The sequence below is a fragment of the Pristiophorus japonicus genome, chromosome 27, assembly GCF_044704955.1.
Source record: "Pristiophorus japonicus isolate sPriJap1 chromosome 27, sPriJap1.hap1, whole genome shotgun sequence".
NCBI classification, from domain to species: domain Eukaryota; kingdom Metazoa; phylum Chordata; class Chondrichthyes; family Pristiophoridae; genus Pristiophorus; species Pristiophorus japonicus.
The window spans coordinates 15,945,266-15,968,912 of NC_092003.1; the positions used below are offsets into that span (position 1 = coordinate 15,945,266).

Consider the following 23,647-nt stretch of genomic DNA (forward strand, 5'->3'; position numbering starts at 1 on the left):
GATTCCCATGTACCAGGGTTGGGTGGACTGTGATTACCTGTGTACCAGGGTTGGGTGGACTGTGATTACCTGTGTACCAGGGTTGGATGGACTGAGATTCCCATGTACCAGTGTTGGATGGACTGTGATTCCCTGTGTAACAACGTTGGATGGACCGTGATTCCCGTGTACCGGGGTTGGATGGACTGTGATTCCCTGTGTACCAGGGTTGGATGGACTGTGATTCCCTGTGTACCAGAGTTGGATGGACTGTGATTCCCATATACCGGGGTTGGATGGACTGAGATTCCCATGTACCAGTGTTGGATGGACTGTGATTCCCTGTGTAATGGCGTTGGATGGACCGTGATTCCCGTGTACCGGGGTTGGATGGACCGTGATTCCCTGTGTACCAGGGTTGGATGGACTGTGATTCCCATGTACCGGGGTTGGATGGACTTTGATTCCCTGTGTACCGGGGTTGGATGGACTTTGATTCCCTGTGTACCGGGGTTGGATGGACTGTGATTCCCATGTACCAGGTTTGGACGGACTGTGATTCCCATGTACCAGGGTTGGATGGACGGTTGGATGGACTGTGATTCCCATGTACCAGTGTTGGATGGATTGTGATTCCCATGTACCAGTGTTGAATGGACTGTGATTCCCTGTGTACTGGGGTTGGTGGTCTGTGATTCCCATGTACCAGGTTTGGATGGACTGTGATTCCCATGTACCAGGGTTGGGTGGACTGTGATTCCCATATACCGGGGTTGCATGGACTGTGGACTGTGATTCCCTGTGTACCAGGGTTGGATGGACTGTGATTCCCTGTGTACCGGCATTTGATGGACTGTGATTCCCATGTACCGGGGTTGGATGGATTGTGATTCCCTGTGTGCCTGGGTTGGATGAACTGTGATTCCCATGTACCGGGGTTGGATGGACTGTGATTCCCTGTGTACCAGGGTTGGATGGACTGTGATTCCCTGTGTACCAGGGTTGGACGGACTGTGATTCCCATGTACCAGGGTTGGATGGACTGTGATTTCCATGTACCTGGGTTGGATGGACTGTGATTCTCTGTGTCCCAGGGTTGGATGGACTGTGATTCCCATGTACCATGGTTGGATGGACTGTGATTCCCTGTGTACCGGGGTTGGTGGTCTGTGATTCCCATGTACCAGGTTTGGATGGACTGTGATTCCCTGTGTACCAGGGTTGGATGGACTGAGATTCGCTGTGTACCATGGTTGGATGGACTGTGATTCCCATGTACAGGGGTTCGATGGACTGTGATTCCCTTGTACCAGGGTTGGGTGGACTGTGATTACCTGTGTATCAGGGTTGGATGGACTGAGATTCCCATGTACCGTGTTGGATGGACTGTGATTCCATGTGTAACGGCGTTGGATGGACCGTGATTCCCGTGTACCGGGGTTGGATGGACCGTGATTCCCTGTGTACCAGGGTTGGATGGACTGTGATTCCCATGTACCGGGGTTGGATGGACTGTGATTCCCTGTGTACCAGGGTTGGACGGACTGTGATTCCCATGTACCAGGGTTGGATGGACGGTTGGATGGCCTGTGATTCCCATGTACCAGTGTTGGATGGACTGTGATTCCCATGTAACAGTATTGGATGGACTGTGATTCCCATGTACCAGGGTTGGATGGACTGTGATTCCCATATACCGGGGTTGGATGGACTGTGATTCCCTGTATACCGGCGTTTGATGGACTGTGATTCCCATGTACCGGGGTTGGATGGACTGTGATTCCCTGTGTTCCGGGGTTGGATGGACTGTGATTCCCATGTACCAGGGTTGGATGGACTGTGATTCCCATATACCGGGGTTGGATGGACTGTGATTCCCTGTATACCGGCGTTTGATGGACTGTGATTCCCATGCACCGGGGTTGGATGAACTGTGATTCCCATGTACCAGTGTTGGATGGACTGTGATTCCCATGTACCAGAGTTGGATGGACTGTGATTCTCATGTACCAGGGTTGGATGGACTGTGATTCTCATGTACCAGGGTTGGGTGGACTGGGATTTCCAGTGTACCAGGGTTGGATGGACTGTGATTCCCTGTGTACCGGGTTGAATGGACTGTGACACCCATGTCCCGGGGTTGGATGGACTGTGATTCCCATGTACCGGGTTTGGATGGTCTGTGATTCCCTGTGTACCAGGATTGGATGGACTGTGATTCCCATGTACTGGAGTTGGATGGACTGTGATTCATTGTGTACCAGGGTTGGATGGACTGTGATTCCCCTGTACCGGGGTTGGATGGACTGTGATTCCCATGTACCAGTGTTGGATGGACTGTGATTCCCTGTGTACCGGCGTTGGATGGACTGTGATTCCCTGTGTACCAGGGTTGGATGGACTGTGATTCCCATGTACCGGGGTTGGATGGACTGTGATTCCCTGTGTACCGGGGTTGGATGGACTGTGATTCCCATGTACCAGGGTTGGATGGACTGTGATTCCCATGTACCGGGTCTGGATGGACAGTGATTCCTTGTGTACCGGGGTTGGATGGACTGTGATTCCCATGTACCAGGGTTGGATGGACTGTGATTCCCATGTACCAGGGTTGGATGAACTGTGATTCCCATGTACTGGGTTTGGATGGACTGTGATTCCCACGTACCGGAGTTGGATGGACTGTGATTCCCATGTACCAGTGTTGGATGGACTGTGATTCCCTGTGTAACGGCATTGGATGGACCGTGATTCCCGTACACCGGGGTTGGATAGACTGTATTTCCCATTTACCAGGGTTGGATGGACTGTGATTCCCTGTGTACTGGGGTTGGATGGACTGTGATTCCCATGTACCTGGGTTGGATGGACTGTGATTCCCATGTACCGGGGTTGGATGGACTGTGATTCTCATGTACCAGGGTTGGGTGGCCTGGGATTTCCAGTGTACCAGGGTTGGATGGACTGTGATTCCCTGTGTACCGGGTTGAATGGACTGTGACACCCATGTCCCGGGGTCAGATGGACTGTGATTCCCATGTACCGGGTTTGGATGGTCTGTGATTCCCTGTGTACCAGGATTGGATGGACTGTGATTCCCATGTACTGGAGTTGGATGGACTGTGATTCATTGTGTACCAGGGTTGGATGGACTGTGATTCCCATGTACCGGGGTTGGATGGACTGTGATTCCCATGTACCAGTGTTGGATGGACTGTGATTCCCTGTGTACCGGCGTTGGATGGACTGTGATTCCCTGTGTACCAGGGTTGGATGGACTGTGATTCCCATGTACCGGGGTTGGATGGACTGTGATTCCCTGTGTACCGGGGTTGGATGGACTGTGATTCCCATGTACCAGGGTTGGATGGACTGTGATTCCCATGTACCGGGTTTGGATGGACAGTGATTCCTTGTGTACCGGGGTTGGATGGACTGTGATTCCCATGTACCAGGGTTGGATGGACTGTGATTCCCATGTATTGGGGTTTGGATGGACTGTGATTCCCATGTACCGGAGTTGGATGGACTGTGATTCCCATGTACTGGCGTTGGATGGACTGTGATTCCCTGTGTACCGGCGTTGGATGGACTGTGATTCCCTGTGTCACGGGGTTGGATGGACTGTGATTCCCATGTACCGAGGTTGGATGGACTGTGATTCCCATGTACCAGTGTTGGATGGACTGTGATTCCCATGTACCGGGGTTGGATGGACTGTGATTCCCTGTGTACCGGGGTTGGATGGACTGTGATTCCCTGTGTACCGGGGTTGGATGGACTGTGATTCCCATGTACCAGGGTTGGATGGACTGTGATTCCCTTTGTACCAGGGTTGGATGGACTGTGATTCCAATGTACCGGGGTTGGATGGACTGTGATTCCCATGTACCTGGGTTGGATGGACAGTGATTCCCTTGTACCAGGGTTGGATGGACTGTGATTCCCATGTACCAGGGTTGGATGGACTGTGATTCCCATGTACTGGGGTTGGATGGATTGTGATTCTGTTCCCAAGTGAGGATGAAGTTGCTCTGTCACGTCTCCCATGTGACGTTTCCATTTCCTGTCATACCTCTTCCGGCAGACCCTTTCAATGTGAAACATGCTCTGTCACTGAGTATTGACTCATTGACTTCTTATGTTCGCTCACCACATTGAATCCCTGTCCGGTAACGCCTCCCATTCATAATTCTCTCCCTCTTGTTCAAATCCCATCGCCCCTCCCTTTCTCTGTATCCTCCTCCAGCCCCACAAACTTCTGAGATCTCTGCGTTCCTCCAATTCTGGCCTCCTGTGCATCCCCAATCTCCATCGCTCCACCTTTGGCAGCCGTGACTGCAGCTGCCTGGGCTCTAAGGTCTGGATTTCCCTCCCTAAACCTCTCCGCCTCACTATAATCCAGGCTGACACTCCCAGTGACAGTACAAAGGGAGTGCTGCACTGTCGGAGGGGCAGTGCTGAGGGAGCGCCGCACTGTCGGAGGAGCAGTACTGAGGGAGCGCCGCACTGTCAGAGGGACAGTACTGAGGGAGAGCCGCACTGTCGGAGGGGCAGTACTGAGGGAGAGCCGCACTGTCGGAGGGGCAGCACAGAGGGAGCGCCGCACTGTCGGAGGGGCAGTACTGAGGGAGCACCGCACTGTCGGAGGGGCAGTACTGAGGGAGCGCCGCACTGAGGGAGCGCCGCACTGTCGGAGGAGCAGTACTGAGGGAGCGCCGCACTGTCGGAGGGGCAGTACTGAGGGAGCACTGCACTGTCTGAGATGCCGTCTTTCCGTTGAGACGTTAAACTAAGGTTCTGCCCTCTCAGGTGGATGTAAAAATCACTATTTCGAAGAAGAAGAGCAGGGGTGTTCTCCCCAGTGTTCCGGCCCGATATTTATCCCTCAATCAACATAACAAAAACAGATTATCTGGTCATTATCAGATTGCTGTTTGTGGGAGCTTGCTGTGCGCAAATTGGCTGCCGCGTTTCCCACAATCCAACAGTGACTACACTCCAAAAGTACTTCATTGGCTGTAATGCGCTTTGAACGTCAAGTGGTCATGAAAGGCGCTATATAAATGCAAGTCTTTTCTTTCAACTGCTGTTGTGACTGGTGAGTTCTGCCTGAGGGATTTAAAAAACATCGATAGTTCTCGAAGACTTGCATTTATATAGCGCCGATCCCACCTCAGGACGTCTCAAAGCGCTTTACAGCCAATGAAGTACTTTTGGAGTGTAGTCACTGTTGTAATGTGGGAAACGCGGCAGCCAATTTTCACACAGCAAGCTCCCACACATAGCAATGTGATAATGACCCAGATAATCAGTTTTAGTGATGTCGATTGAGGGATAAATATTGGGCCGCAACACTGGGGAGAACTTCCCTGCTCTTCTTCGAAATAGTGATCTTTTACGTCCACCTGAGAGGGCAAACAGGACCTCAGTTTAACGTCTCAACCGAAAGACAGCACCTCCGACAGTGCGGCGCTCCCTCAGCACTGCCCCTCCGACAGTGCGGCGCTCCCTCAGCACTGCCCCTCCGACAGTGCGGCGCTCCCTCAGCACTGCCCCTCCGACAGTGCGGCGCTCCCTCAGCACTGCCCCTCCGACAGTGCGGCGCTCCCTCAGCACTGCCCCTCCGACAGTGCGGCGCTCCCTCAGCACTGTCACTGGGAGTGCCGGCCTGGATTATGGGGCTTGTACCCACGACCTTGTGACTCCGGGGTAAAACATGAGCTGGCCCAGAACTGCGAGAGACAAACGGGGTCCTTGTGCACGAAGCAAACGTGTACTTCAGGCATTGAATTGAGGGATGATGTCACGTTTGCTCGGCTACTTGTCTGAGCCTTGTAATTGGAGCCCTGCCTGAATCGCACCTAGCTGTTTGCAAAGAACACGCCTCCATTTTCTGTTTCCTGGTTTCCACAGTGACACAGACACCCGATGCCAGCTGCCCCGAGGTGAGAATGAAGCCCGGGTGAGTCAGGGCAGTTTAGCCGACGATTGGCTCTTCAAAGCAGATCGCTGCCACGTTGAAGTTCACATAAATCTATTCTATTTTGGTTCCAAGTGTAAAACCAAACACTCTTTTTTTTTAATCACTTCATTCAAATCCCCTCTGGGCACATGAGCTGAGAGATGATCTCAATTAGATCCTGAATGGATTCCGCCATCAATCACATCGTTGGCTTTCGATTTTTCTTTCAATGTGGGAGCAGGGAAGAGTAGGATCAGGAGCTGGCCATACAGCCCATTGTTCCGCCATTCAAAGAGATCATACCTAACCGATATTTGAACTCTCCTCTACCCGCCTTGGTTCCATACCCTTTAGTCTCCTTACCCAACAAAAAGCAATCAATCTCAGTTTTCACATTTCAATTAACCCCCCGCCATCATCATCATAGGCAGTCCCTCGGAATCGAGGAAGACTTGCTTCCACTCTTAGAAATGAGTCCTTAGGTGGCTGAAGAGTCCAATACGGGAATTACAGTCTCTGTCACAGGTGAGGGAAAGGGATGGGTGGGACTGGTTTGCCGCACGCTCCTTCCGCTGCCTGCGCTTGGTCTCTGCGCGCTCTCGGCGACGAGACTCGAGGTGCTCAGCGCCCTCCTGGATGCACTTCCTCCACTTAGGGCGGACTGGTCTTTGGGCCAGGGACTCCCAGGTGTCGGTGGGGATGTTGCACTTTATCAGGGAGGCTTTGAGGGTGGTCCTTTGTTACGTTTCCTCTGCCCACCTGGGGCTCGCTTGCCGTGCAGGAGTTCCGAGTAGAGCGCTTGCTTTGGGAGTCTCGTGTCGGGCATGCAGACACTGTGGCCTGCCCACCACAGCCAGCTTTTTTTTGAGGGGGGGGGGGGGGGGGCGAGTTTCAGATTCCCAGCATCCTTTGTGTGAAGAAGTGCTTCCTGACGTCACCCCTGAACGGCCGGGCTCTGATTTTAAGGTGACGCCCCCTTGTTCTGGACTCCCTCCACCCGAGGGAACAGTTGCTCTCGGTCTCCCCTGTCGAATCCTTCAGTCATCTCAAACACCTCGATTAGATCGCCCCTTGTTCTTCGATACTGGAGGGAATACCCGAGGCCAAGTCGATGCCAGCTGCCCTCGTAACTTAGTCCCGCTCTCGTTCTGGTGAATCTGCGCTGCACCCGCTCCGAGTCCGATATGCGGTGCCCAGAACTGGACGCAGTTACTCCCACTGGGAGGGACTTCCAGAGCTTGGGACCTCGATGACTGAAGGCACGGCCGCCAATGGAGGGGGCGACGTAAATCGGGGTAGCGCAAGAGGCCTCAATTGGAGGGGCGCAGCTTCCTCAGGGAGGGGGGTTCCAGGCGCTCGCACCCCGACACTTCGGCGAGTTAACGCTTTCATCACCACACCAGCACCGAGCTTGGAGACTGTGGAAGATTCAGGTGCCAGTATAGATTTGAGGTCCCCGCACTTTGCCTCGAGCAACCGGTGTCTGAGCTGTCTCAGCCTGGGGTGGGGGTGAATGGGGTTTGCCTCAACAGCGGGGAGAGAGTGTACTCCTCGTTAAAGAAAGACTTAGCATTTATATAGCGCCTTTCACCTCCTCAGCATGTCCCAACGTGCTTTACAGACAATGAAGCACCTTTTGGAGTGTGGTCACTGTTGTAATGTGGGGAACGCAGCAGCCAATTTGTGCACAGCAAGCTCCCACACACAGCAATGTGGTAATGACCCAGATCATCTGTTTTAGTGATGTTGGTTGTGGGATAAATATTGGCCCCAGGACAACGGGGAGAACTCCCCCTGCTCCTCTTCCAATAGTGGCCGTAGGATCTTTTATATCTACCTGAAAGAGCAAATGGGGCCTCGGTTTAATGTCTCATCCGAAAGACGGCCCCTCCGACAGTGCGGCGCTCCCTCAGCACCGCCCCTCCGACAGTGCAGCGCTCCCTCAGCACCGCCCCTCCGACAGTGCGGCGCTCCCTCGGCACCGCCCCTCCGACAGTGCGGCGCTCCCTCGGCACCGCCCCTCCGACAGTGCGGCGCTCCCTCGGCACCGCCCCTCCGACAGTGCGGCGCTCCCTCGGCACCGCCCCTCCGACAGTGCGGCGCTCCCTCGGCACCGCCCCTCCGACAGTGCGGCGCTCCCTCAGTACTGGCACTGGGAGTGTCTGGATTATGGCCTCAAGTCCCTGGAGCGGGACCCACAAACCCACAACCTTCTGACTTAGCCAGTGCTGGGCCCACGTAAATAATGCACCAAATAGGTTACGAAAAAGCACTTTTTGTTTTACTTTGAGCCTGCAGGCGCCCACTCTTCCTGCTTACCCCAGAACTGCAGTCCACATGATCATTGCGGAATAAGAGGGGTATTCGGCCCGCCTTGATTTAACCCAATCAGAAAGGCCCCACAGTCCCACCCCAGTTCAGTGTCCAATTGGATGTACAATGGCTCCAAGGTTTTCACAGCCACACTGCTCTATCTGGGACCCGTTCCATCTGCCTCTCGCTGTTTGTTTGTTCAGCTTATCTGTTCTGTTTGAACCTGTGTCCCCTTGTCCTTTCCTGGTTGAAGGTAATATTTCAACCTTACCTTTCCCCTTCCCCATCCCCAGTTATCTGGCCCTCCTCAGACACTCCCTTTCCAAGGTGCAGCCCCTCGATCGCTCCAGCCTGTGACCCCCTTGAAAGCAGGAGTTTGACGACCAGCGATCTGCTCTGTAAATCCCACCTGCGGATTCCAGCCATTTGTTCCTTCTCTTTCTGTGTCAGCCCGGGCTGATATGAGATACAACAACCTGTATTTGCATAGCGTGTTTAACGTAGTGAAACGTCCCCAAGGCTCTTCACAGGAGTGTTATGCGCTAAAAATTTGACACCAAGCCGCATAAGTATAAATTAGCGCAGGTGTACAAAAGCTTGGTCAAAAAGCGAGGTTTTAAGGAGCGTCTTGAAGAGAGGCGGAGAGGTTAACGGAGGGAGTTCCAGAGCTTGGGGCCCAGGCAGCTGAAGGCACGGCCACCGATGGTGGAGTGATTATAATCAGGGATGCTCAGGAGGGCAGAATTAGAGGAGTGCAAACATCTCTGGGGGCGGGGGGGGTTGTGGGGCTGGAGGAGATTACAGAGATAGGGAGGGGCGAGGGCCACGGAAGGATTTGTAAACAAGGATGAGAATTTTGAAATCGAGGTGTTGTTTAACCGGGAGTCGATTTAGGTTGTTGAGCGCGTGGGGGATGATGGGTGAGCGGGACTCGGTGCGAGTTAGGACACGGGATATTGAACACAGGGGGTGATGGGTGAGCGGGACTCGGTGCGAGTTAGGACACGGAGCAGTGAGCACAGGGGGTGATGGGTGAGCGGGACTCGGTGCGAGTTAGGACATGGGGTAGTGAGCACAGGGGGTGATGCGTGAGCAGGACTCGGTGCGAGTTAGGACACGGGGCAGTGAGCACAGGGGGTGATGGGTGAGCGGGATTCGGTGCGAGTTAGGACACGGGGGCAGTGAGCACAGGGGGTGATGGGTGAGCGGGACTCGGCGCGAGTTAGGACACGGGGGCAGCGAGCACAGGGGGTGATGGGTGAGCGGGACTGGGTGCGAGTTAGGACACGGGGGCAGCGAGCACAGGGGTTGATGGGTGAGCGGGACTGGGTGCGAGTTAGGACACGGGGCAATCGAGTTTTGGATCAGCTCCAGTTCATGAGCAATGTCGGACGGGTAAAGACCCTGTGGTCCATCCTGTCTGTGCTACACAATCGCAATACCTCGAGTCCCACAATATATACTTTCCGTTCCACCCGAAACCATGAGAGCTCCTGAGAGAGGCAAAATAACACACAAAAAGCCCAGGCCAATTTGGGTGGTGGGCGGGGGGGAAAATCTGGGAAAATCCTTTCCAATCCCTCGGTGATTGAAACTACTGCAGGAAATCACTCTAGCCCTGAATCCCTTGCAGTACCTACCGTTCTGTAAAGGGTGATCTCCGCTCTACTCAGAAACAGGTCCCACTCTCACTTGCAGGAATTCAGCGTCCACTGCACGAGACGGCAATCTGTTCTAGAGGTTTACTATTCTCTGGGGAAAGACCCAGCTCCTGGCTGAGTGAGTAACACTCTCACCTCTGAGTCAGGAGGTCGTGGGTTCGAGTCCCACTCCAGAGACTTGAGCCCCATAATCTAGGCTGACACTCCCAGTGCAGTACTGAGGGAGCGCTGCACTGTCGGAGGGGCAGTTCTGAGGGAGCGCCGCACTGTCGGAGGGGCAGCACTGAGGGAGCGCCGCACTGTCGGAGGGGCAGTGCTGAGGGAGTGCCGCACTGTCGGAGGGGCAGTGCTGAGGTAGCGCTGCACTGTCGGAGGGGCAGTGCTGAGGGAGCGCCACACTGTCGGATGGGCAGTACTGAGGGAGTGCCGCACTGTCGGAGGGGCAGTGCTGAGGGAGCGCCGCACTGTCGGAGGGGCAGTGCTGAGGGAGCGCCGCACTGTCGGAGGGGCCGCACTGCCGGAGGGGCAGTACTGAGGGAGTGCCGCACTGTCGGAGGTGCCGTCTTGCCGATGAGACGTTAAACCGAGGCCCCGTCTGCTCCCCTCAGGTGGCCGTAAAGTTCCCAGGGCACTATTGGAAGAACAGCAGAGGAGTTCTCCCCAGTCAATATTTATCCCTCAACCAACATCACTAAAAATAGATTTATTTATTTGCAGATTGTGGGATCATATTGTGCACAAAATGGCTTCTACACTTATCGAAGTATTAGCGTGTCGCTGTGGGCACGCGTGTCGCTGTGGGCACGCATGTCGCTCTGTGTGCGCGCGCGTCTGGTGTGTGTGGCTGTGTGTGTGTGTGTGTGTCTGTCGTGTGTGTGTCGCGTGTCGCTGTGTGTGTGTGCGTCTGTCGCGTGTCGCTGTGTGTGTGGCTCTGTGGGTGTGTGCGTGTCTGTCACGTGTCGCTGTGTGTGTGTCTCTGGGTGTGTGCGTGTCTGTCACGTGGCGCTGTGTGTGTGTGCGTCTGTCGCGTGTCGCTGTGTGTGTGCGTCTGTTGCGTGTCGCTGTGGGTGTGTGTGCGTCTGTCGCGTGTGTGTGCGTCTGTTGCGTGTCACTGTGGGTGTGTGTGTCTGTTGCGTGTCGCTCTGTGTGTGTGCGTCTGTCGCGTGTCGCTGTGTGTGGCTCTGTGGGTGTGTGCATGTCTGTCACGTGTCGCTGTGTGTGTGCGTCTGTTGCGTGTCGCTGTGTGTGGCTCTGTGGGTGTGTGCGTGTCTGTCATGTGTCGCTGTGTGTGTGCGTCTGTTGCGTGTCGCTGTGTGTGTGCATCTGTCGCTGTGTGTGTGGCTGTGTGTGTGTGCGTCTGTCGCGTGTCGCTGTGTGTGTGGCTCTGTGTGTGCGTGTCTGTCGCGTGTCTCTGTGTGTGTGCGTCTGTCGCGTGTCTGTGTCTGTCGCGTGTCTCTGTGTGTGCGTCTGTCGCGTGTCTGTGTGTGTGTGTCTGTCGCGTGTCTCTGTGTGTGTGTGTCTGTCGCGTGTCTGTGTGTGTGTGCGCGTCTGTCGCGTGTCTCTGTGTGTGTGCGCGTCTGTCGCGTGTCGCTGTGTGTGTGTCTGTCGCGTGTCTCTGTGTGCGCGTCTGTCGCGTGTCTGTGTGTGAGTGTCTGTCGCGTGTCTCTGTGTGTGTGTGCATCTGTCGCGTGTCTCTGTGTGTGTGTGTGTCTGTCGCGAGTCTCTGTGTGTGTGTGTGTCTGTCGCGTGTCTCTGTGTGTGTGTGTCTGTCGCGTGTCTCTGTGTGTGTGTGTCTGTCGCGTGTCTGTGTGTGTGTGTGTCTGTCGCGTGTCTCTGTGTGTGTGTGTGTCTGTCGCGTGTCGCTGTGTGTGTGTGCGTCTGTCGCGTGTCTCTGTGTGTGTGTGTCTGCCGCGTGTCTCTGTGTGTGTGTGTCTGTCGCGTGCCTGTGTGTGTGTGCGTCTGTCGCGTGTCTCTGTGTGTGTGTGCGCGTCTGTCGCGTGTCGCTGTATGTGTGTGGCTCTGTGTGTGTGTGCGCGTCTGTCGCGTGTCGCTGTGTGTGTGCGTCTGTCGCGTGTCGCTGTGTGTGTGCGTCTGTCGCGTGTCGCTGTGTGTGTGTGTCTGTCGCGTGTCTCTGTGTGTGCGTCTGTCGCGTGTCTCTGTGTGTGTGTGTCTGTCGCGTGTCGCTGTGTGTGTGTGCGTCTGTCGCGTGTCTCTGTGTGTGTGTCTGTCGTGTGTCTGTGTGTGTGTGCGTCTGTCGCGTGTCTCTGTGTGTGTGCGTCTGTCGCGTGTCGCTGTGTGTGTGCGTCTGTCGCGTGTCGCTGTGTGCGTCTGTCGCGTGTCGCTGTGTGTGTGCGTCTGTCGCGTGTCTCTGTGTGTGTGTGCGTCTGTCGCGTGTCTGTGTGTGTGTGTGTCTGTCGCGAGTCTCTGTGTGTGTGTCTGTCGCGTATCTCTGTGTGCGTCTGTCGCGTGTCTCTGTGTGTGTGTCTGTCGCGTGTCTCTGTGTGTGTGTCTGCCGCGTGTCTCTGTGTGTGTGTCTGTCGCTTGTCGCTGTGTGTGTGTGCGTCTGTCGCGTGTCTCTGTGTGTGTGTCTGCCGCGTGTCTCTGTGTGTGTGTGTCTGTCGCGTGTCTGTCTGTGTGTGTGTCTGTCGCGTGTCTCTGTGTGTGTGTGTGTCTGCCGCGTGTCTGTGTGTGTGTGTCTGTCGCGTGTCGCTGTGTGTGTGTGCGTCTGTCGCGTGTCTCTGTGTGTGTGTGTCTGCCGCGTGTCTCTGTGTGTGTGTGTCTGTCGCGTGTGTGTGTGTGTGCGTCTGTCGCGTGTCTCTGTGTGTGTGCGCGTCTGTCGCGTGTCGCTGTGTGTGTGTGGCTCTGTGTGTGTGTGCGCGTCTGTCGCGTGTCTCTGTGTGTGTGTGTCTGCCGCGTGTCTCTGTGTGTGTGTGTCTGTCGCGTGTGTGTGTGTGTGCGTCTGTCGCGTGTCTCTGTGTGTGTGCGCGTCTGTCGCGTGTCGCTGTGTGTGTGTGGCTCTGTGTGTGTGCGCGTCTGTCGCGTGTCGCTGTGTGTGCATCTGTCGCGTGTCGCTGTGTGTGTGTGTCTGTCGCGTGTCTCTGTGTGTGCGTCTGTCGCGTGTCTCTGTGTGTGTGTGTGTCTGTCGCGTGTCGCTGTGTGTGTGTGTGCGTCTGTCGCGTGTCTCTGTGTGTGTGTCTGTCGCGTGTCTGTGTGTGTGTGTGCGTCTGTCGCGTGTCTCTGTGTGTGTGCGTCTGTCGCGTGTCGCTGTGTGTGTGCGTCTGTCGCGTGTCTCTGTGTGTGCGTCTGTCGCGTGTCGCTGTGTGCGTCTGTCGCGTGTCGCTGTGTGTGTGCGTCTGTCACGTGTCGCTGTGTGTGCGTCTGTCGCGTATCGCTGTGTGTGTGTGTCTGTCGCGTGTCTCTGTGTGTGTGTGTGCGTCTGTCGCGTGTCGCTGTGTGTGTGTGTGTCTGTCGCGTGTCTCTGTGTGTGTGCGTCTGTCGCGTGTCGCTGTGTGTGTGTGTCTGTCGCGTGTCTCTGTGTGTGTGTGTGCGTCTGTCGTGTGTCTCTGTGTGTGTGTGTCTGTCGCGTGTCTGTGTGTGTGTGTGTGTGCGTCTGTCGCGTGTCTGTGTGTGTGTGTGTGTGTGTGCGTCTGTCGCGTGTCTCTGTGTGTGTGTGCGTCTGTCGCGTGTCTCTGTGTGTGTGTGCGTCTGTCGCGTGTCTCTGTGTGTGTGCGTCTGTCGCGTGTCTCTGTGTGTGTGTGTGTCTGTCGCGTGTCTCTGTGTGTGTGTGCGTCTGTCGCGTGTCTCTGTGTGTGTGTGCGTCTGTCGCGTGTCTGTGTGTGTGCGTCTGTCGCGTGTCTCTGTGTGTGTGTGCGTCTGTTGCGTGTCTCTGTGTGTGTGGCTCTGTGTGTGTGTGTGTGCGTCTGTTGCGTGTCGCTGTGTGTGTGTGTGCGTCTGTCGCGTGTCTCTGTGTGTGCGTCTGTTGCGTGTCTCTGTGTGTGTGCGTCTGTCGCGTGTCTCTGTGTGTGGCTGTGTGTGTGTGTGTGTCTCTGTGTGCGTCTGTTGCGTGTCTCTGTGTGTGTGTGCGTCTGTTGCGTGTCTCTGTGTGCGTCTGTCGCGTGTCTCTGTGTGTGCGTCTGTCGCGTGTCTCTGTGTGTGGCTCTGTGTGTGTCTCTGTGTGTGCGTCTGTTGCGTGTCTCTGTGTGTGCGTCTGTTGCGTGTCTCTGTGTGTGCGCCTGTCGCGTGTCTCTGTGTGTGTGTGCGTCTGTTGCGTGTCTCTGTGTGTGTGTGGCTCTGTGTGTGTGTGCGCGTCTGTTGCGTGTCTGTGTGCGTCTGTCGCGTGTCTCTGTGTGTGTGTGCGTCTGTCGCGTGTCTCTGTGTGTGTGCGTCTGTTGCGTGTCTCTGTGTGTGTGTGGCTCTGTGTGTGGGTGTGTGCGTCTGTCGCGTGTCGCTGTGTGTGTGCGTCTGTCGCGTGTCTCTGTGTGTGTGTGCGTCTGTCGCGTGTCTGTGTGTGTGCGTCTGTCGCGTGTCTGTGTGTGTGCGTCTGTCGCGTGTCTGTGTGTGTGTGTGCGTCTGTCGCGTGTCTCTGTGTGTGTGTGCGTCTGTCGCGTGTCTCTGTGTGTGTGTGTGCGTCTGTCGCGTGTCTCTGTGTGTGTGTGTGTGCGTCTGTCGCGTGTCTCTGTGCGTCTGTCGCGTGTCTCTGTGTGTGTGTGCATCTGTCGCGTGTCGCTGTGTGTGTGTGCGTCTGTCGCCTGTCTGTGTGTGTGTGCGTCTGTTGCGTGTCTCTGTGTGTGTGGCTCTGTGTGTGTGTGTGTGCGTCTGTCGCGTGTCTGTGTGTGTGTGTGCGTCTGTCGCGTGTCTGTGTGTGTGTGTGCGCGTCTGTCGCGTGTCTCTGTGTGTGTGTGCGTCTGTCGTGTGTCTCTGTGTGCGTCTGTCGCGTGTCTCTGTATGTGTGTGCATCTGTCGCGTGTCGCTGTGTGTGTGTGCGTCTGTTGCGTGTCTCTGTGTGTGTGTGCGTCTGTTGTGTGTCTCTGTGTGTGTGGCTCTGTGTGTGTGTGTGCGTCTGTTGCGTGTCTCTGTGTGTGTGTGCATCTGTTGCGTGTCTCTGTGTGTGTGTCTGTCGCGTGTCTCTGTGTGTGTGTGTGTGTGTCTGTCGCGTGTCGCTGTGTGTGCTCTCCTTATGGCTGAATAAATCATACAGATGAGAGACATTGAATACGTATCTCCGTTTACAAGCGGCGGCACTGTTCGAAGTGTTGGGAAGCCTCTCTGGGTTAAAGGTGAAATGCAAGTTGCTCTGAACCCTTTGGCCTTGTTGGTGACTGCGTCCTCAATCACAGCAGCTGTTAGTGTCAGCAGCAGGAGCAACGCGTTTTAATGGGGTCAGTGATACAGGAACCCCCCCCCCTCCAGCCCGAGGCTCCACAGGCAAAGCCTAAGCAGCTCGTGGCAGCAGCAGTGTGGACCCCACTGCGATAGAACACTTGCAAAATTAATGTAGGCTACCCGCCATATGGGCTGGTCCGACCGTGCCCCGCTTGAGGCTGGCTTCGGCGCGAGGAGGTGTGATCGGAGGTGTCTGACTCCAACTGCACGGAGCTGCTGTTGGAAAACAAACAGACAGATACATTCCCGCAGGCCCCCGCCAGTCAGGACAAAGCTGCTCGCTAACAGGCAGTCGGCCGCTGTTCTGAAGCGGGTTTAGATGTTGACATAATTTGGTTTGCTCTTATCTTGGGGGCTCCATTTTTGATCGGGGCGGCGGTGTGGCGAGAGATCGGGGCCCAGGAGCGGCGAGGGTTTGGGGCCCCGAAGAGGCGAGAGTTCGGGGCCCCGGAGAGCCGAGGGCCCAGGGGCAGCACGGGCCCAGCCCACACTGTGCGATATGTGGGCGCGCACTGGGCCCGTGCAGCAGAGCCTGGTCTCCAGTCGTCCTGGTTAACCCTTGCCCCTGGACCAAGACCTCGCTCTGTCAAGCCCCGTGTGGTGGCTGGTGTGCAACGGTCACCCCACGTTAAAAAAACCCACCCACAGGCACCTTCCACCCTTCAGGATGTAGTTCGGGATCTAGAATGTCAGGCCCTCATTGAAACACCTGTGAACTCATCCCTTTTTGGTGTGGAAGCAAGTCATCGTCGATACGAGGGACTGCCTAATACTATACATACTGGCACCACTAGAAGGTGCAACTGGTGGAAGGATCATATATGGGTCGAATTGAAGAACAAAAAAGGGGCAATCACACTCCCGGGAGTGTACTATAGACCCCAAACAGTCAGAGGGAGATAGAAGAGCAAATATGTGGGCAAAGTTTTGAAGTACAAAAAACTATAGGACAATAAAAGTAGGAGATTTCAACTATCCTAATATTAAATGGGATAGAATTGGTGTGAAAGCTATCAAGAGAATTCCTAAATTGCATTCAGGAGAACTTTTTTAATCCGTATGTAACAAGTCCAACAAGGGAGGGGGCGGTTCTGGACTTGGTTCTGGGGTATCAGTGGGAGAGCATTTTGGTGCTAGTGATCATAATTCAGTAATATTTAGGGTTGTTCTGGATAAGATAGACCAGGAATAAAAGTTCTCAATTGGGGGAAAGCCAACTTTGCTGAGCTGAGATGGGATTTGGCCAAAGTGGACTGGAAACGGCTACTTGATGGTAAATCAGAGTCAGAGCAGTGGGAGGCATTCAAGGAGGAGATCCTGAGGGTACAGAGCAAGTATGTTCCCTTAAAGAAGAAGGGTGGGGCTAACAAACCTCGAGCCCCCTGGATGTCAAGGGACATACAGGGTAAGGTAAAGGGAGGCGTATGACAGATACCGAGAACTTAACACTGCAGAAACTCGAGAGGAGTATAAAAAGTGCAGGGGTGTAATTAAAAAAGATATCAGGAAAGCCAAGAGCATGAAAAATTTTTGGCACGTAAAATCAAGGAAAACCCAAAGATGTTTTATAAATACATTAAGAGCAAGAGGATAACTAAAGAAAGAGTGGGGCCTCTTCGAGACCATAAAGGTAATCTGTGTGTGGAGGTGGAAGTCGTGGGTGTGGTTCTTAATGAATACTTTGCGTCTGTTTTCACAAAAGAGAGGGGCGTGCAGACATTGCAATCAGGGAGGAGGAGTGAGAGATATTAGATGAAATAAATATAGTGAGAGAGGGAAGTATAAAGGGGTTTAACAGCTTTCAAAGCGGATAAATCCCTAGGCCCGGATGAAATGTATCCCAGGCTGTTAAGCGAAGCAAAAGAGGAAATAGCAGAGGCTCTGACCATCACTTTCCAGTCCTCTCTGGCTACAGGTGTGGTACTGGAGGACTGCTAACGTGGTACCTTTGTTTAAAAAGGGAGAAAGGGACAGACCGAGTAATTACAGGCCAGTCAGCCTAACCTCGGTGGTGGGAAAATTATTGGAGAAAATTCTGAGGGACAGGATAAATCTTCATTTAGAAAGACACGGATTAATCAAGGACAGTGAGCACGGATTTGTTAAGGGAAGGTCGGGTCTAACTAACTTGATTGAATTTTTCGAGGAGGTAACCAGGAGGGTCGATGAAGGTAGTGTGTATGATGTAGTGTATATGGATTTTGGCAAAGCTTTTGATAACGTCCCACATGGCAGATTGGTCACGAAAATAAAAGCCCACGGGATCCAGGGCAAAGTGGCAAGTTGGATCCAAAATTGGCTCAGAGGCAGGAAGCAAAGGGTAATGGTTGATGGGTGTTTTGTGACTGGAAGGATGTTTCCAGTGGGGTTCCACAGGGCTCAGTGCTGGGTCCCTTGCTTTCTGTGGTATACAATCAGTGATTTAGACTTGAATGTAGGGGGTATGATTAAGAAGTTTACAGATGATACTAAAATCGGCCGTGTGGTGGATAATGAAGAAAGCTGCAGACTGCAGCAAGATATCAATGTACTGGTCAGGTGGGCAGAACAGTGGCAAATGGAGTTCAATAGGTGTATAAAATTGAAGTGCCTGGATAGAGTGGATAGGACGGACCTGTTTCCCTTGGCAGAGGGGTCAACAACCAGGGGGCATAGATTTAAAGTAATTGGGGGGAGGTTTAGAGGGGATTTGAGGGGAAATGTCTTCACCCAGAGGGTGGTGGGGGTCTGGGGCGGAACTCACTGCCTGAAAGGGTGGTAGAGGCAGAAACCCTCACCACATTTAAAAAGTACTTGGATGTGCGCTTGTAACCTACAGGGCTACGGACCCAGAGCTGGAAAGTGGGATTAGGCTGGGTAGCTCTTGGTCGGCCGGTGCGGACACGATGGGCCGAAATGGCCTCCTTCCGTGCCGTAAAATTCTCGGATTCTATGAAAAGAAAAAATTTGCATTTATATTGCGCCTCTTCTTCAAAATAGTGGAACTTTTACGTCCGCCTAAGAGGGCAGGCGGGGCCTCAGTTTAACATCACATCCGAAAGGCAGTCCCTCCGACAGTGCGTCGCTCCCTCAATGCTGCACCTCCGACAGTGCGGCGCTCCCTCAGTGCTGCCCCTCCGACAGTGCAGCACTCCTCAGTACTGCCCCTCCGACAGTGCGGCGCTCCCTCAATGCTGCCACTCCGACAGTGTGGCGCTCCCTCAGTACTGCCCCTCCGACAGTGCAGCGCTCCCTCAGTACTGCCCCTCCGACAGTGCAGTGCTCCCTCAGTACTGCCCCTCCGACAGTGCAGCGCTCCCTCAGTACTGCCCCTCCGACAGTGAGGGGCTCCCTCAGTACTGCCCCTCCGACAGTGCGGCGCTCGCTCAGTACTGCACTGGGAGTGTCGGCCTGTATTTTTGTGCACAAATCTCTGGAGTGGGATACTAACCCGCAACCTTCTGACTCGGGAACGGGTGCTACCCACTGAGCCATGCTGACATGTTGGAGCATGAACGTGTTGTAACTTGTAAGCAAATTAAAGGTAGCGGCTTTGAAGGGTGCTGATGTGATCAGATAGGTTTGAAGATCTGTTTCTCCTCTGCACTTTGATCAGGGACGAGGAAAAAGTGGTTGTACCTGCCTGAACAGTGAGGCACCTGTCAAAGTGATGTCTTGTACTGTACATGGTTGTGTACTGTTATCAGGGGTGATGCACCTGGAGTATTGTGCACAGTTTGGGTCTCCTTACCTAAGGAAGGATATACTTGCCATTGAGGGAGTGCAACGAAGGTTCACCAAACTGATTCCTGGGATGGGGGGATTGTCCTATGAGGAGAGATTGAGTAGACTAGGCCGATATTCTCTGGAGTTTAGAAGAATGAGAGGTGATCTCATTGAAACAGACACAATTCTTACAGGGCTTGACAGGGTAGATGCAGGGAGGGTGTTTCCCCCCGGGCTGGGGAGTCTAGAACCAGGGGTCTCAGTCTCAGGATAAGGGGTCGGCCATTTAGGACTGAGATGAGGAGAAATTTCTTCACTCAGAGGGTGGTGAATCTTTGGAATTCTCTGCCCCAGAGGGCTGTGGAGGCTCAGTCGTTGAGTATATTCAAGGCTGAGACCGATAGATTTTTGGATATTTAGGGGAACGGGCAGGGAAGTGGAGCTGAGTCCATGATCAGATCAGCCATGATCTTGTTGAATGGCGGAGCAGGCTCGAGGGGCCGAATGGCCGACTCCTGCTCCTATTTCATATGTGACTACCCGGTCTGATTGTTGTCCCTTTTGCCACTCTTAAAACTGCAGGCCCACTGTCATAGGCACCCATCACCCTCCCTGTGTCCTCCACGCATCGCCCTTTCCCAGCACCTCTGAACTGGGGGGCTGCCCACCCCAAGCCTTCCCCTTCAACAACTTGCATTTATACAGTGCCTTCAACATAGTAAAACATCACGGGACCGTTGTCAAACAAAATCTGACACTGAGCCACATCGGCAGTTATTAGGGCAGGTGACCAAAAGCTTGGTCAAAGAGGTCGGTTTAGGGAGCGTCTTAAAGGAGGGGAGAGCGAGGCGGAGAGGTTTAGGGAGGGAGTTCCCGGGGAAATCGGGAGGTGCGCAAGAGGCCAGAATTGGAGGAGGGCAGAGATCTCGGAGGGTTGTGGGGCTGGAGGAGGTTACAGAGATAGGGAGGGGGCGAGGAGGCCATGGGGGGGATTCGAACACGAGGGTGAGAATTTTAAAATGGAGGTGTTGCCGGACCGCGAGCCAATGTAGGTCAATGAGCAATAGGCAAGGCACGCGTGCTGTTAATTCATAAATGGGAAGCGCAGCACGGAAAGGGGCTGTTGGGCTCATCGTGCCCGTGTTGGCGACCGTGCCTTTCCTTACCTCGGGAGTCTGTTATCAGCAAGGGCAGACATTGGCGACGAGGTTCAACACCGCCTCCAGTGCGCCAGCGCAGCCTTCGGCCGCCTGAGGAAGAGAGTGTTCGAAGATCAGGCCCTCAAATCTGGCACCAAGCTCATGGTCTACAGGGCTGTAGTAATACCCACCCTCCTGTATGGCTCAGAGACATGGACCATCTACAGTAGTAGACACCTCAAGTCGCTGGAGAAATACCACCAACGATGTCTCCGCAAGATCCTGCAAATCCCCTTGGGGGACAGACGCACCAACGTTAGTGTCCTCGACCAGGCCAACATCCCCAGCATTGAAGCATTGACCACACTCGATCAGTTCCGCTGGGCAGGGCCACATTGTTCGCATGCCAGACACGAGACTCCCAAAGCAAATGCTCTACTCGGAACTCCTTCGCGGCAAACGAGCCAAAGGTGGGCAGAGGAAACGTTACAAGGTCACCCTCAAAGCCTCCCTGATAAAATGCAACATCTCCACCGACACCTGGGAGTCCCTGGCCAAAGACCAGTCCGCCCTAAATAGAGGAAGTGCATCCGGGAGGGCGCTGAGCACCTCGAGTCTCGTCGCCGAGAGCGTGCAGAAACCAAGCGCAGGCAGCGGAAGGAGCGTGCGGCAAACCTGTCCCACCCTCCCCTTCCCTCAACCACTGTCTGTCCCACCTGTAACAGGGACTGTGGTTCCTGTATTGGACTGTTCAGTCACCTGAGAACTCACTTTTGGAGTGGAAGCAAGTCTGCCTCGATTCCGAGGGACTGCCTGTGATGATGACATGAGCAGTATCCCAATCCCATGCCCCCGCCTCTTCCGAAATCGTTCTCCTGATCGCTTTCAACCACCCATCTGACCGATGACATGGTCTGCGCTTCAGTCACATCCTCCAGCACTGAGTTCCACAGCCTCGCCTTGGTTTAACTCATCCCTTTTCAAACTCGGTTTGCTTCACAATGAGCTTCACCCAGCTGCCTCAATTTCTTTTTAAAAAGAACCTGATTTTAAATGTACAGGTTGAAACCTCTCTTCTCCGGTACCTTTGGGACCTGGCCTGTGCCGGATGAGGGATTTAAAATTGGATGGTACAGGTACTGAGCAAGGGGATATCGGGGCTGGGAGTGCGGCAGAGAGATTATTGGGGGGGGGGGGGGGGGGGCAGTTGATTGTGGGAGTCGGAGCGAGGAAGGACTTTGATTTGTTCATGTCGGAGCTGGTGATATCATCATCATCATAGGCAATCCCTCGGAATCGAGGAAGACTTGCTTCCACTCTTAATGAGTCCTTAGGTGACTGAACAGTCCAATACGGGAATTACAGTCTCTGTCACAGGTGGGACAGTCAGTGGTTGAGGGAAGGGGTGGGTGGGACAGGTTTGTCGTACGCTCCTTCCGCTGCCTGCGCTTGGTTTCTACATGCTCTCGGCGACGAGACTCGAGGTGCTCAGCGCCCTCCCGGATGCACTTCCTCCACTCAGGGCGGACTGGTCTTTGGGCCAGGGACTCCCAGGTGTCGGTGGGGATGTGGCACTTTATCAGGGAGGCTTTGAGGGTGTCCCTGTAACGTTTCCTCTGCCCACCTGGGGCTCGCTTGCCGTGTGGGAGTTCCGAGTAGAGCGCTCGCTTTGGGAGTCTCGTGTCGGGCATGCGAGCGATGTGGCCCCGCCCAGATGACGGGAGTCCTGGATAAGGGATTCAACCTGGATCAAACTTCAGGCGATGAGGGGCAAATCTGTAACGGGCAGTTGCGCAGATTCTCTCTCGATGGATGGAGGTGCAGGCACTTCGGACCTGGCCACTCCAGAGAACATGCCTGGTTTCTGACCTTACATTGCTTCACAAATCACTAAAAGTAGCGATGCAGGTTAACAAAAGCCATAAAAACAGCAATCAAAGCACAGTTCATTTCCAGAGCGGTGGAATTGAAACGCAGAGACGTAATGTTAAACCTGTATCGAACCTGCGTTAGACCACACTTGGGAGTACTGTGAACCGTTCTAGTCTCCATATTACAAACAGGATGCAAGAGGCACGGGAGAAGGTGCAAAATAGATTTACACGGTTGATACCAGAAATGAGAGGTTGTAACGAACAGGAAAGGATGAACAGGCTGGGTCTCTTTAGAAAAGAGGAGGCTGAGGGGTGACCTGAGATTATGAAGGGGTTCGATAGGGTAGACGTAGAGAAGATGTTTCCACTTGTGGGGAGACCAGAACTAGGGGCCATCAATATCAGACAGTCACTGATAAATCCAATGGGGAATTCAGGAGAAACTTCTTTACCCAGAGAGCGGTGAGAATGTGGCACTTGCTGCCACAGGGAGGGGTTGAGGCGAATAGTATCGATGTATTTAAGGGGAAGCTGGACAAGCATATGGGAGAGAAGGGAAGAGAGGGTTCTTAACCGATCAGGGGTTATGGGGAGCGGGCGGGGAAGTGGACCTGAGTCCATGACCGGGCCAGCCACGATCGTATTAAATGGCGGAGCAGGCTCGAATGGCCGACTCCTGCTCCTATTTCTTATGTTATGGTGATCGGGTTAGAAAAGAGAGACTTGCATTTCTACAGCTCAGGGCGTCCCAAGGTGCTTTACAGCCAATGTAGTACATTTTGGAGTGTAGTCACTGTTGTAATGTGGGAAACTCGGCAGCCAATTTGCGCACAGCAAGCTCCCACAAACAGCAATGTGATAACAGCCACGTAATTTATTTTTGTTTTGTTGATTGAGCAGTAAGTATTGGCCCCAGGATACCGGGGATAACTCCCCTGCTCTTCTTCGAAATAGTGGCCGTGGGATCTTTTACGTCCACCCAAAGGTGGGGCGGTTGGGCAGTGTGTTCTGATGGGGGCAATACTGTTGGTCGTGAGGCGGGTAACTGGTTAGGGTAGGTGCGCAGTGCCCCGTGACCTGGTCTGCAGGTGGTAGTTCCGCGCTAAGCGGGCCGGGGCAACAAACGGAAAGGCTGACCGTGACCATTCCTGTCCAGGGGGCACCTCTGGTTTTGGTCATGTGCACGTTGCAAGCTAAGCACTCGGCCATTCAGCTCGGTAGTCAGCAGGTCCGGAGCAGCGATGTGGGTTGCAGGGTGGGTGGGGTGCACATTGGCCCCGACAGGCCGAATTTCCGACTTGAGTTCTCCCCTCAGCCTGTTTATGTGCTGTTAATACAGGTACTGTGTAATACTGGGAGCTGCCTCGGGAACCTCATCACGCTGAAATTCCACCCTCCCGCCAGTGGAGGCACTGCAGCAGGCATGGGGCCTCGGTTTAACCTATCATCCAAAAGACGGCCCCTCCGACAGTGCGGCGCTCCCTCGGTACTGCCCCCTCCGACAGTGCAGCGCTCCCTCGGTACTGCCCCCTCCGACAGTGCGGCGCTCCCTCGGTACTGCCCCTCCGACAGTGCGGCGCTCCCTCGGTACTGCCCCTCCGACAGTGCGGCGCATTCTCGGTACTGCCC

The 23,647-nt window shown here is 54.4% G+C and overlaps 1 protein-coding gene across 1 annotated transcript in view; it reads left to right on the forward strand.

The window, feature by feature from the left end:
- The window catches only part of LOC139239366 (WD repeat-containing protein 26-like), a 52,442-nt gene that overhangs the window by 20,561 nt on the left and 8,234 nt on the right, over window positions 1-23,647 (forward strand). The window lies entirely within an intron of this gene.